General features: G+C 43.4%; 1 protein-coding gene across 2 annotated transcripts in view; it reads right to left on the reverse strand.

Moving 5' to 3' along the window:
• Positions 1 to 4,166, reverse strand: part of MAP3K2 (mitogen-activated protein kinase kinase kinase 2) — a 55,285-nt gene extending 51,119 nt beyond the window's left edge. Inside the window, exon 1 of one of the 2 annotated variants that reach the window (XM_075152929.1) lies at positions 3,787 to 4,166. The gene's annotated coding sequence lies outside the window, so the exon portion shown is untranslated. The remainder of the gene's footprint in view (positions 1 to 3,786) is intronic. The other variant, XM_075152930.1, reaches the window with a different exon arrangement.
• Positions 4,167 to 10,957: the final 6,791 nt, after the last annotated feature.

The following is a 10,957-nucleotide window of genomic DNA, read 5'->3' on the forward strand; positions in this document are numbered from 1 at the left end:
CTTCCCTTCTTACACATCTATCATTTCTTCCTTTATCCAAATGAGAACAGTTTATCAGTGTTAACATATCTGAGCTTCAAAAGTACAGTCTTTGCAACACAAACATCTGAAACATTTGAATTTTATTACATTGCTGTTGTTAGAATGTTAGTGTACTTAGCACAAAACATCTCGGGAACACAAAAGCAGTATCTTTTACTACTGCAGATAATCCACAAAAGTGGACAAATTATTGAATGGAAATACAGAAAAAGAAGCAAGTGAGGAAAAAATAATGAAGGGCTCAAAGAAAAAAAAAGGCTGAAAACAAAGCTACAGCAAAGAAAAAAAAACATTCGCTTAAAGAAAATTATTTTCTTCTTATGTGAAAAAACTAAGTTACAGTTTGCTGATATAATTTCAAAAATATGCAATAATTTGAGATCTAGAAGTAAACATAAGTAAAACACTTCGCAAATGGACAGGAAAAAGTCCTGTCTCTACAGGCCTCCCTATATTACCAATTCCCAACTCTCAGTTTTCAAAGCACACTGCAGATACCCCTGCTTTGGCCTTGCTCAAGTAAGTCCAACTTCAAATGACCTCATTAGGCTGGGCTCTAAACTATGCCATATGAGTATTTGTGGGTCAAGTGTCTCTAGAGCAGTGGTTCCCACAGATGGAAATCAGTGCAATATCCTAACACAGAAATCCATCTTTCCTTCAGTTATTGTCACCAAACCTTCCGCAGCTTCTCAAAAAATACACTTAAGGTGAATATATTAAAAACATCTCAGAAAAACCTGCAAACAAGCATGTTTAGTCTAAGAAATTAGGTTAACATAAAGCCATAAGCTGCATTTGTCGTTATTAGTATATTACTAAATCAAGATCTCATGCTACGATCCAGAAGTGAGAATCACAACTAACGCACTGCATTCTGAACGTGTTCCCGCTGCCCAATTATATGTTTACAATGTTATTTTGCAAGATATGTGCAATTATAGCATGCATGATCTATTTTGACCTATTCCTTAGCACTACAAAATACCAGAATATTAAAATAGCAAATGCAGTATTTATTCTTTTAAAAAAAGATTTTTCTTCTCTCCCACAGAAAAATTAGTGTGCTTAATAGGATTCACTGATTTTTTTTTTTTTTTTTTTTTTTAATTTAATACCACGTCAGTTCTACTTCAGAATTTTAAAAGCTTAAACTTAGAAATTAAAATTTCAGGACAGCAAACTTAATTGTTTGCTAATAAGATAAACCTAGGTAGAGTCACTAGTCAATATATATATTTACATTAGTTTGCCATATGTATGAAAATAAGCTCTGCAAAAGTAACAAGATGTACTTAGTTACATTGATCAGCCACATTTTCACCATTCATTTATTTTTCTCCAAATAGTAGTCTAAACACAGGATAATGTTAACAGCAAATATCTAACAAGAAATTATTAGAAAATAAGCTCATTACTCCAGACCAAATGTGTACCTCTCGATAAATCAGAACACCTTTGGCTGTGTGTTTGGTGGGAGAGGGGCAATCAATGAAGGAAACCAATCTATTATCGTTCTCAGGTTGCATTTCAGAAGAAAACATTATTTTCAGTTCAGAGAATGCTCAGTTAGAGAGCCACTGAACAATCTGTCACAAAAATAAATTACATGTTATTCATTACTTCTGACTTAGTTTGCTGATGTAAAAAGTCATCCTGCAGCAAAGACAATATAGATGAAAGACAAAAAATGAAACAGAAGACTGCTAATATGCAAAGCTTTTTTGAAGAAGTTCTCCATAAATACTTATTAATAATGACAAGGTTTTAAAAAACAATAATTCTGATTTGTACCTAAATATTAACACTGTATTTTAGGAAATTGTAAGGAAAAAAAGTAAAGTAAAAACTATAAATGTGAATAAAATTTACAACCTGACCAAATTTCTTGCCTTCTCCAGAAGAAAACTTTATCTTTATGATAAAACAGTAAGTCTTCTGCATTTAGCCTCAATCGGCTTTAAACTCCACAAGTCTGCACATTGCCTAGCTTTCCTAAGAACCACAGCTAAGAATCACTGATGGGCCTATGACCAAATTTAAAAGGTTATTTATTTTTACCATAAATTATCTAGAATTTTATCAACATAAAGAAAAAAAAAACCTACCATGACATTAAACAACAAGATAATGCTCTTGTTACACTATGTTAATAAATTCTACCTGTCGCAGATATCTGCCTACTCACATATACTATAAAAGCTCTCAAGATCACCAAATGCCACAGCTATCTTAGAAAAAGTTTCCTCTGACAGTTTAGAAATCTCAGCAAGCCAAGACAAGCAATTCAGAAACATCTGTTTTCTTCACCGCAGTCTTCCATTAGTGTCAGGTAAACCACTGACACAGAGTTCATCAAGACAAACTGTACACAGATTTTTCTCCAGCAATGAGTCAATTTGACAAACATTACCTTGCTATTCTGCTTTACCAAAATACAATAAAACCTTGAAAAACAAATCAAATTAATTATATACACCCTCATTACCTGAATCAATACATTTCAGTGGCAATCGTGACAGAACACAAAGTGTAAAGGAAACAGGAATCATAGCAAGTTCTAATTTTTAATGTATTTCTGAGGAAAGCAGTTATTTAAAAAGCCACTGTAAGCAAAAGCATACATAAAAGTAAAATTTCTTCATACAGTATTTCTGTTATTTTCAAATGACAGTGAGGGGTTTAGCCATAGGGTAGAGCAGAGGGGAAAAAAAAAAAAAAACCACTAATCAACCAAAAAAATTCTTCTAAGGTTTTTCAGTGTAGCATAAGTACTAACTCATTGCTGCCCATTCCCTTAAAACTATCCATAAGGGAATTCCATAGGAAAGAAGACTTTCTAGGGTATTCTGCTAGTAAGTGCTATGCTATGAGAGAATCCAAGATGTTGTGAACACAAGCATGTACACATTCATTCTGCAACTACTACGTCTTTGCCATATACATAGCAAGACATTTCTGAAGGCCTCTTACACTCTGCAACGTGCTGCATTGTTTAAAGAGAAGAAATGTTATGGCTGAGAAACATTCTCTGCATGGACTAGAAATCCCCCTTATTTCAAGGCAGGCTTCTATTATCTTTTACCACCCTCTTAGATGACACTTCGTGATGCAATACAGCTTGGAAATGCTCAGCTTATTTAACGCTTTGATCCTCAGTAATTCCACAGCCAAAAACCAAAACCAGATTTATGAAGCAAGAGAGGAAGCCAGGAAAAAAACCAACCTCGTGGGTGCTGCAATGCACCTCAAAAGCAATAAGGGAAAAAATAATCTAACATTCACTTATTCCCGCGATAAAAATATCTTGCAGAATCTGACCTACATACCCAATTCACAGCACTGCTATCACTGCAGAGCAATTTAAAGACAAGACTACAGCACCAGTACGCAATCACAAGAAGGTTTCGGTGACATATAAATATTTGTAGAGCTCGTAAAATCCTTAAGGTTCTGCAGCTGTAACGTAAATAGCCAACACGTCGTGTCCCCCCAGCACCTCAAACAGCTGCACCGCCGCGTACCTCCACCCGCCCAGGGACGGTGCCCCGGCGGCTCCCAGCAGCGCGGTCAGCGCTCCCCCCAGCCCGGGCACCTCCTGGATGCCGAACCTGCCCCAAGCGTCCCCCACGCCGACGGCCCCCTTCAACCCGCCCCCGAAACACACACGCATCCGGGCAGCCGAGAGCCGCCTCCGGCCCGGCCTTTCCCGGAGCCACCCCCGCCCGCCCCGCCGGCACCGACCTGTGTCACAGCGGAGGCCGGGCGGCGCAAGGGGCCCCCCGCGCTGCCCGGTGGCGGCGGGCGCAGGCCCGGCTGGGCAGGCGGCGCGGAGGGAGCTGCCAGGTTTCCGGAGAGGAGCCCACCCCCCCGGAGGAGGGGGGGAAGGGGCCCGGGGCCTGCCCGCGCGGGGCACGGCGGGGAGGGTGACAGGAGGCACCGAGGCCGGCGCGGAGGGGGGCGCGCGCCGAGGCGGGCCCGTGAGGAGGGGAGCGGGGACGGTGCCCCCGGAGCGCTGCCGCCGCGGCGGGGCCGGGCCGGGGGGGGATCCCGTCAGGCGTGAGGCGCCGGCGGCCGCCGCCGCTTCTTCTGCCAACCGAAAGCCCCGCCTCCCCCTCCGCCGAAACTCGTGACGTCGGCCGCGCCGCCGGCGGGAGGCGGGGTGGAGCGCGAGACGTCACTACGGCCTGGCGTCACGGCGCACGGGCGGTGCGAGAACAACGGCCCGCCTCCGCGCACGCGCAAGAAGAGGAGGAGGGGGAAAGTGGGAAGGCCGCACCGGCGGGCTGCGCGGGCGCATGCGCACCAGGTCCTTCACCCCTTCCCCACCCCCATCCCCCCCCAGTTCGGGTCGCGGGGCGGCGGCACCTCCCGGCCGGTCCTCGGGGCTGGCAGCCGGCGGTGCGTGAGACCCGGCGTCGCGCAACGCGCTTTTCCGTAAGGCGGCCCGAGGGACGCAAGGAGGCCTGGGACGGGGCCAGGCCTCGCCTTCCCCGGTGCGGCTGCGGAAGGCGCTGCCGCCCCGCCTGCGGGTGCGGAGGTGCTGGGAGACGCAGCCGGGACCCCGGCACCCGCCCGCCTGACAACGAAACGTTAGAGGTGCTGTGCGCCTCCTGCGGTGCCACGCTGTGCTCCGCTACTCGGGCGGGGCGGCCGAAGCCGTTTTAGGTCGGGCCCAGCCCGTTGCTTTTCTGCGGTTTCGTGATCGCTGCTGTTCGAAGACAGGATGTGAACATCCACCTCGGTACAATCACGTCTCCTCCGCTGCTTACGTCAAAAAAACCCTTGGCCCTGACAAGCCCAGAGCAGCAGTCCTGGGCCAGGCCAGGCTGCCTTGCTGCGCGGCGAGCAGGCTGCGCCAGCTGCTTGGGACAATTCGGAATGCTGCTCTGCCGCCCTCAGGTTGCCCGCTTCCCCCAGCACCGGCTGGCCGTCCTCTGCAGGAGCCACCTTCTTTAATCAGCGAGGAAGCGCTCCCCGATACGGCTACTACGGCTACCCTCACAGCCTAAGTAGCAGATGACTGTAAATATTATTATGGCACTGTGATTAGTACATATTTAAAATAAGCTTACAGGCATGAACCGTTGTGTACAAGATGCACAAATGACCTGTGCGTGTTTAGCAGCCCCCTCCTGCGACACGCTGACGGGCAACGCGTGTTGAGAGAGCCGTACTGAGGTAGCAGTGAACTGTGCCGCCGCACCTGACTACAGCACAGCAATCCCAGCTGAGCTGCCACTCATGCAGACGTATTTAACCTTGAAGACAATTAGAGGTTTGTAAAGCCTGGACGAGCCCTCAAAATCTACCCAAAACAAGGGTTGAGGGTTTATTTTGGCCACCCTAAACAAACCTGGGAAAACCTACTTGAACAGGAGTTTGACTTACATTGTTATTATAGGCATATATAATTACACTGGTAAGCTCTTTCAAATAGACAAGTCGTCAGTGGGACAAGACCCCAACTGCATACCCGGGCAAGTAAACTTCCAGTGGAAACCACATATGAAATGAAAAAATTGCACATCAAGGCCCACAACCTGAGTATTTGGAGATTTTCCACTGAAATAGGCTGCAAAAAATGATGAAAACAAATATTGTCATCTTTTAAAAAAAAGACCAACTGATGAAGCTTATCCAAGAAAAGCACAAGGCTCTGAATCACACTGATTAATAAGAACTCCAGAGCCAACATGAAGGAGATGTAGTTGTCCCTCAAAGCTAAGAGGCTTTGTTCCACAGTCGGCAAAATTGTGAGCCATGTTCATGAGACACTTGTCATGACCAAGAGTCTTTAACTAGAAAGCTAAATAGGTAACCTTTTCTGCTAAATGATAGGGAAAGAGCCAAGAAAAATGCTGGTGGTGTGTGATGCTCCTGCTCCATCAAGCAAGATCAATGAGCCACAGCTGCTTACACTGCTTTGAAAACATATACAGTGTTTCCCTTGCCTTAATGTTCCAGTTCATGGCCATTTGTCAGTTTTAGCATCTTGCAAATGGATTTCACTGCTGGAGGACGGGTTAGTGAATAGTAGGTTTGAAGTCAGAGTTCCTTTACTACAGAAGAAGCTAGCAAGGGTTGTGGAAAATCATCCCACATTCCTCTGCCCATGCAGTCCTTTGTACTTCTGCACAAAGCTCGCATAGCACAGAGCACTCTTGCTGCACTATGAGCGCCATCCCAAGAGTGCTTTGCAGAGGTGATGTACATCCTGACAAGCATCAGTGCTACTGTGCCATAATCCGTAAAACAGAGCACCTCCAGTATCAGGAGCAGGATAAACAGCTAAATATTGACTTTGAGATAAAAAATATCTATCTCACCAGGGACCAGCACTTATGACACTGGCTCACACTGAGCTCAGCCCAAACCCAGGGGCATGGTTCTGAGATCATGTGTCATGCTACTGAAGCAAAATAAAGCTTATAGGAACAGTGTAATTGCTGATATGGAGAAGAAGAGTATAAAAATAGATGACCGAAGTTGCAATAAAGCACATTAGTTATTTATGCATTCAGTACAAGCCCTATACAGGCGATGGAAGTTGGGAGGAGCGGGGGTAGAAACTATAGGGTAAGCACATCTTAGGATAGTCTACTCAAGCAATTGACTGAAATCTGGCAGCATGGCTCTCCCTGGATTCCAGAATCAATACCTCATTGCAATAAGAGGTTCTCACCTTCTAGACATATTGCTTGAGGCTAGCAAGTGCCTGTATTAGTTAACACTAAAGCCATAGCTTCTAAACACTTTAAATGGGAACAAACCAGCCCCTTTTAATGACCATGCCATCATCTTCCTTTTCCTCTTCAAGTTTTTTTGCCTCCCCACCACTCCTTCCTACAGCTGCCACCATATTACCATGTTAGAATCATAGAATCATTAAGGTTGGAAAAGACCTCTAAGACCATCGAGTCCAACCGTCAACCCAACACCACCATGCCCACTACACCATGTCCCTAAGCACCTCATCTACACGTCTTTTAAATACCTCCAGGGACGGTGACTCAACCACTTCCCTGGGCAGCCTGTTCCAAGGCCTGACCACTCTTTCAGGAAAGAAATTTCTCCTAATGTCCAGTCTAAACCTCCCTTGGCGCAACTTGAGGCCATTTCCTCTCGTCCTATCGCTTGTTACTTGGGAGAAGAGACCAACACCCACCTCGCTACAACCTCCTTTCAGGTAGTTGTAGAGCGCGATGAGGTCTCCCCTCAGCCTCCTCTTCTCCAGACTAAACAACCTCAGTTCCCTCAGCCGCTCCTCATAAGACTTGTGCTCTAGAACCTTCACCAGCTTCGTTGCCCTTCTCTGGACATGCTCCAACACCTCCATGTCCTTCTTGTAGTGAGGGTCCCAAAAATGTTGCCACATTTTGAACTACATCCAGAAAAGGATTAGTTAAATAAGTGATTAATTTCATATATTTTTAATCAAAAGAGGAGTTAACTGACAAAGGAACAAGCTGCTGGAGACAGAGCAAATAAGGGAAGTCAAAATAGCTTCTTTTGGGAACACCAGTAGCGTAAAGTTCGTGATGCCAGGCTGTTATAACATGATCAAGAGTCCTTCCTCACCAGCAGGAGGGCCAACATTCTGTTTATAAATTTAAATCCAGCTCACAGGCATTCAGCAAACAACAGTATTATGCTTGAAATAATAGCAAGGTAGACTTGCTACTCCTACCTGTCTGCTATGCTCCTCTGGCTTTCCATGACAGAAAGAAACACGTGCCTGCATCTCAGTAGTTCCAGTTCCTCCCAATACAAATGCACCATCACTGAGAGGCTGATGCCAAAAGAGAGGAAGAGCAAATAGCTTGGGGAGGACAATGCTAAACCACCGCTGGAAGATTCATAAGAGGCTTCGTCTTCCCCCCTACCAACTGTATTTCTTACCCAGACTGGAATCTCCCATCATACTTAGTACTCTGCATTTCAGGACGCGTTCCCACTGCCCAAGACATTTAAGTTTAACTCCGTGTCGTGGTTTAACCTGGCAGGCAGCCAAATACCATGCAGCCGCTCACTCACTCCCCCCACCCCCAGCGGGACGGGGAGAGAATCGGAAGGGTAAGAGTGAGAAAAACTCGTGGGTTGAGATAAAGACAGTTTAATAGAACAGGGAAAAAAAAGGGAAAATAATAATGATAATGATAAAATATACAAAATGAGTGATGCACAATGCAATTGCTCACCACCCGCGCTGACCGATAACCAAGTAGCGATCGGTACTTCCTGGATCACGCCTACCCTTCATATACTGAGCATGACGTCACATGGTATGGAATACCCCATTAGCCAGCTGGGCTGGCTGTCCTGATTATGTTCCCTCCCATCTTGTGTACCTAGCTCAGTCAGTAGGCACGGGAGCTGTCCTTGGACTAGGAGGGCACTTAGCAACAACTGAAAACATCAGTGTGTTATCAACATTCTCCTCATACTAAATCCAAAACACAGCACTAGGAAGAAATTTAACCCTATCCCAGCCGAAACCAGGACACTCCAGAACAAAATAAATAAAGAGCAGCCAGCTATTGACTTGTCTATAATACTTGAAACAGACCAAAGTATGGGAAAAATACAGTAGTCATTCAGGTATGGAGTTGCTTCTCTAGAAAAAGCACACTATAAATGAGACTGGGCAGCAGTACTGATAGGTTTGTTTGCTCCAACCCCATCATTGGGGTTTATGAAGCAACTCATTTACCTTTGGGACTCAGCCATATTCAGTAATCCAGAACACAGGCACTGTTGACTTTACTAATAAGATTATTCCCCTAATGTCTACATTGCTCAGCCATTTAACACAAGTCTGCTATTCGAGATGGCAAGAGTAAACTAGGAGATTCCGATTACAAATGTATGAAATTACAGTTTCTGGCAAATAGCATGCTTTCTTAAAGATTATACAGGATATTCTATACAATTATTCAGAAGACTAAACATAGCCATAAAAGCTTGTAAGCAGCAACTGTTGCCTCATATTTGTTCATTTACATCTTAAGGCAGACAATGGACCTTACTGCAGAATGACACTGCACAGACTATATTCCCTTTAGTAAACATGATGACTGTTAATCTTTAAAGAATGAAGATTTTCACAACACAGACTTCATTTTACACTAAGTAAAACCCCTGAATAATCAAACTTCATTTCACGCTAAATAAACACCCTGAATAATCAATATTCTGCTTAACACAAAAAGTATCTGTAAAACATAAGGCAAGTATAGTTGATAAAAATTCCCCTTCATGGAACTACACTGCTTTCATAAATGTAAAGTTCTACGACACATATTCAGATATAACACCAGACAGTGGAGCAAAGTAGCAGCTGATAAGCACCCATTTATCAGTCAAATGAATATCTGATAAGGGGTAGGCAGAATAGGTACAGGTTTGGCCAGAGGTAAATATTAAAGCAATTGAAAAGAGATTTCTAACAGAATGGTAAATGTAACTGTCATTCTAACATTCTTCTCTTTTCTTATTACAACTGTACAGTGCAGCAAATGTTTAAGTTTCAGTGTTTGGTCAATAAATCTCCTTGATTCCTCCTCAGGTTCCTTAGCCCTTTTCCCACAGTTGCATTCACCTCCCTTGTAAAATAACTAAATAAAATAAAATCAAGCCCTGTTCTCTGAACTTCAGATACCCAAATCTTATACAGGTCAATGATGTTTTTGTCACCACATCCTTTTTTTTTAACCCCTCAATGCCCTTTGATGAAGGGCTGTTGTTACAGTGGCTTAGGAAGAGCTTTGCTAAGCTGATATTATCTGCAGCACTAACAACAGAAACCTGAAACACTCATGCTGCCAGCTGACACAATACTGGGTTTCTGCAAGGCGCTGCAAAATTTTCAAAATAATTTTAATCTGCATAAAAATGGACCGAAGAGGCAAAGACCAAAAGAAAACCTCTGAGATGTTTAATTCTGAGAATTAAACATTTCATGTTCTCCCTGGTGCAAGAAGAAAAAATGCAAAAGAAAAAAAAAAGAAAAAAAAAGGGAAGAAAAAAAAAAAGGCTGTGATCATGCTGTGATTACAGCAAAGGAGTTACTATCCTAATAACTAATACAATATGATAAGCATTTTAATATTGTGCACAGTAAGCCTCAACACATGGGAGACATTAGTATTATTACTGAAAAAAAAAAGAAAAAGCAAAAAAAAAGCAGAGAACACTGCTTCCCCTTCTCATTTCAAGGATGTATTTTCTGTGTTCTTTCACCATACTTACCCCTAGAGTATTTTGAGTATATTCTCCTATTGCACTAAACTGCGTTATGGCTCCACAAATGCTGGCTGTTTCAACTTCTTGCCAGGGAAAAAAGCACACACAGGAACAAGCCTCTTCTAAAGAACTAGCTTAGATCTTCTTAACACATCCATTGCTTTGCTGGAAGTTGAAGAAGGCAAGGTCAAATAAAAGTATTCAGTGCAAGTGGAAAGATTTGTTATAGTTCTTACTTGTGGAGGAGTTTATTAATTGCAGACTGAACATGTCTCCCACACAGGAGAACGCTCACCTTTCTAATGTTCCATTTCACTGAGATGAGCGATGCATTTCACCATCATTATGTATAAACTTCCCTTCTTTATGAGTATTCAGACTCCAGCAAAGTTAAAGAGGAAATTTGCAACAGTATAAAATAATTCTTTCCAAGTGTATGCTCAAATCCTGTAGATAACAGTTCTGGGATATAATAAAAGCAATTTAGTTTTATCAAATCACTTCCATTTCACATCAAAGCTACAGTCCACACGTATCATAGAAGCTCACAGTCAAACATGACGAGAAAGTAAATTCCACAAGTCTCAAGCCTATTCATGTTTAACTTTCTTTTACAGAAAGATGTTAAGAATGTAGAAATAATCTCTCAACAAACGAAATCATTTCACTT

This window comes from Calonectris borealis, chromosome 6 (genome assembly GCF_964195595.1).
Source record: "Calonectris borealis chromosome 6, bCalBor7.hap1.2, whole genome shotgun sequence".
Lineage (NCBI taxonomy): Eukaryota > Metazoa > Chordata > Aves > Procellariiformes > Procellariidae > Calonectris > Calonectris borealis.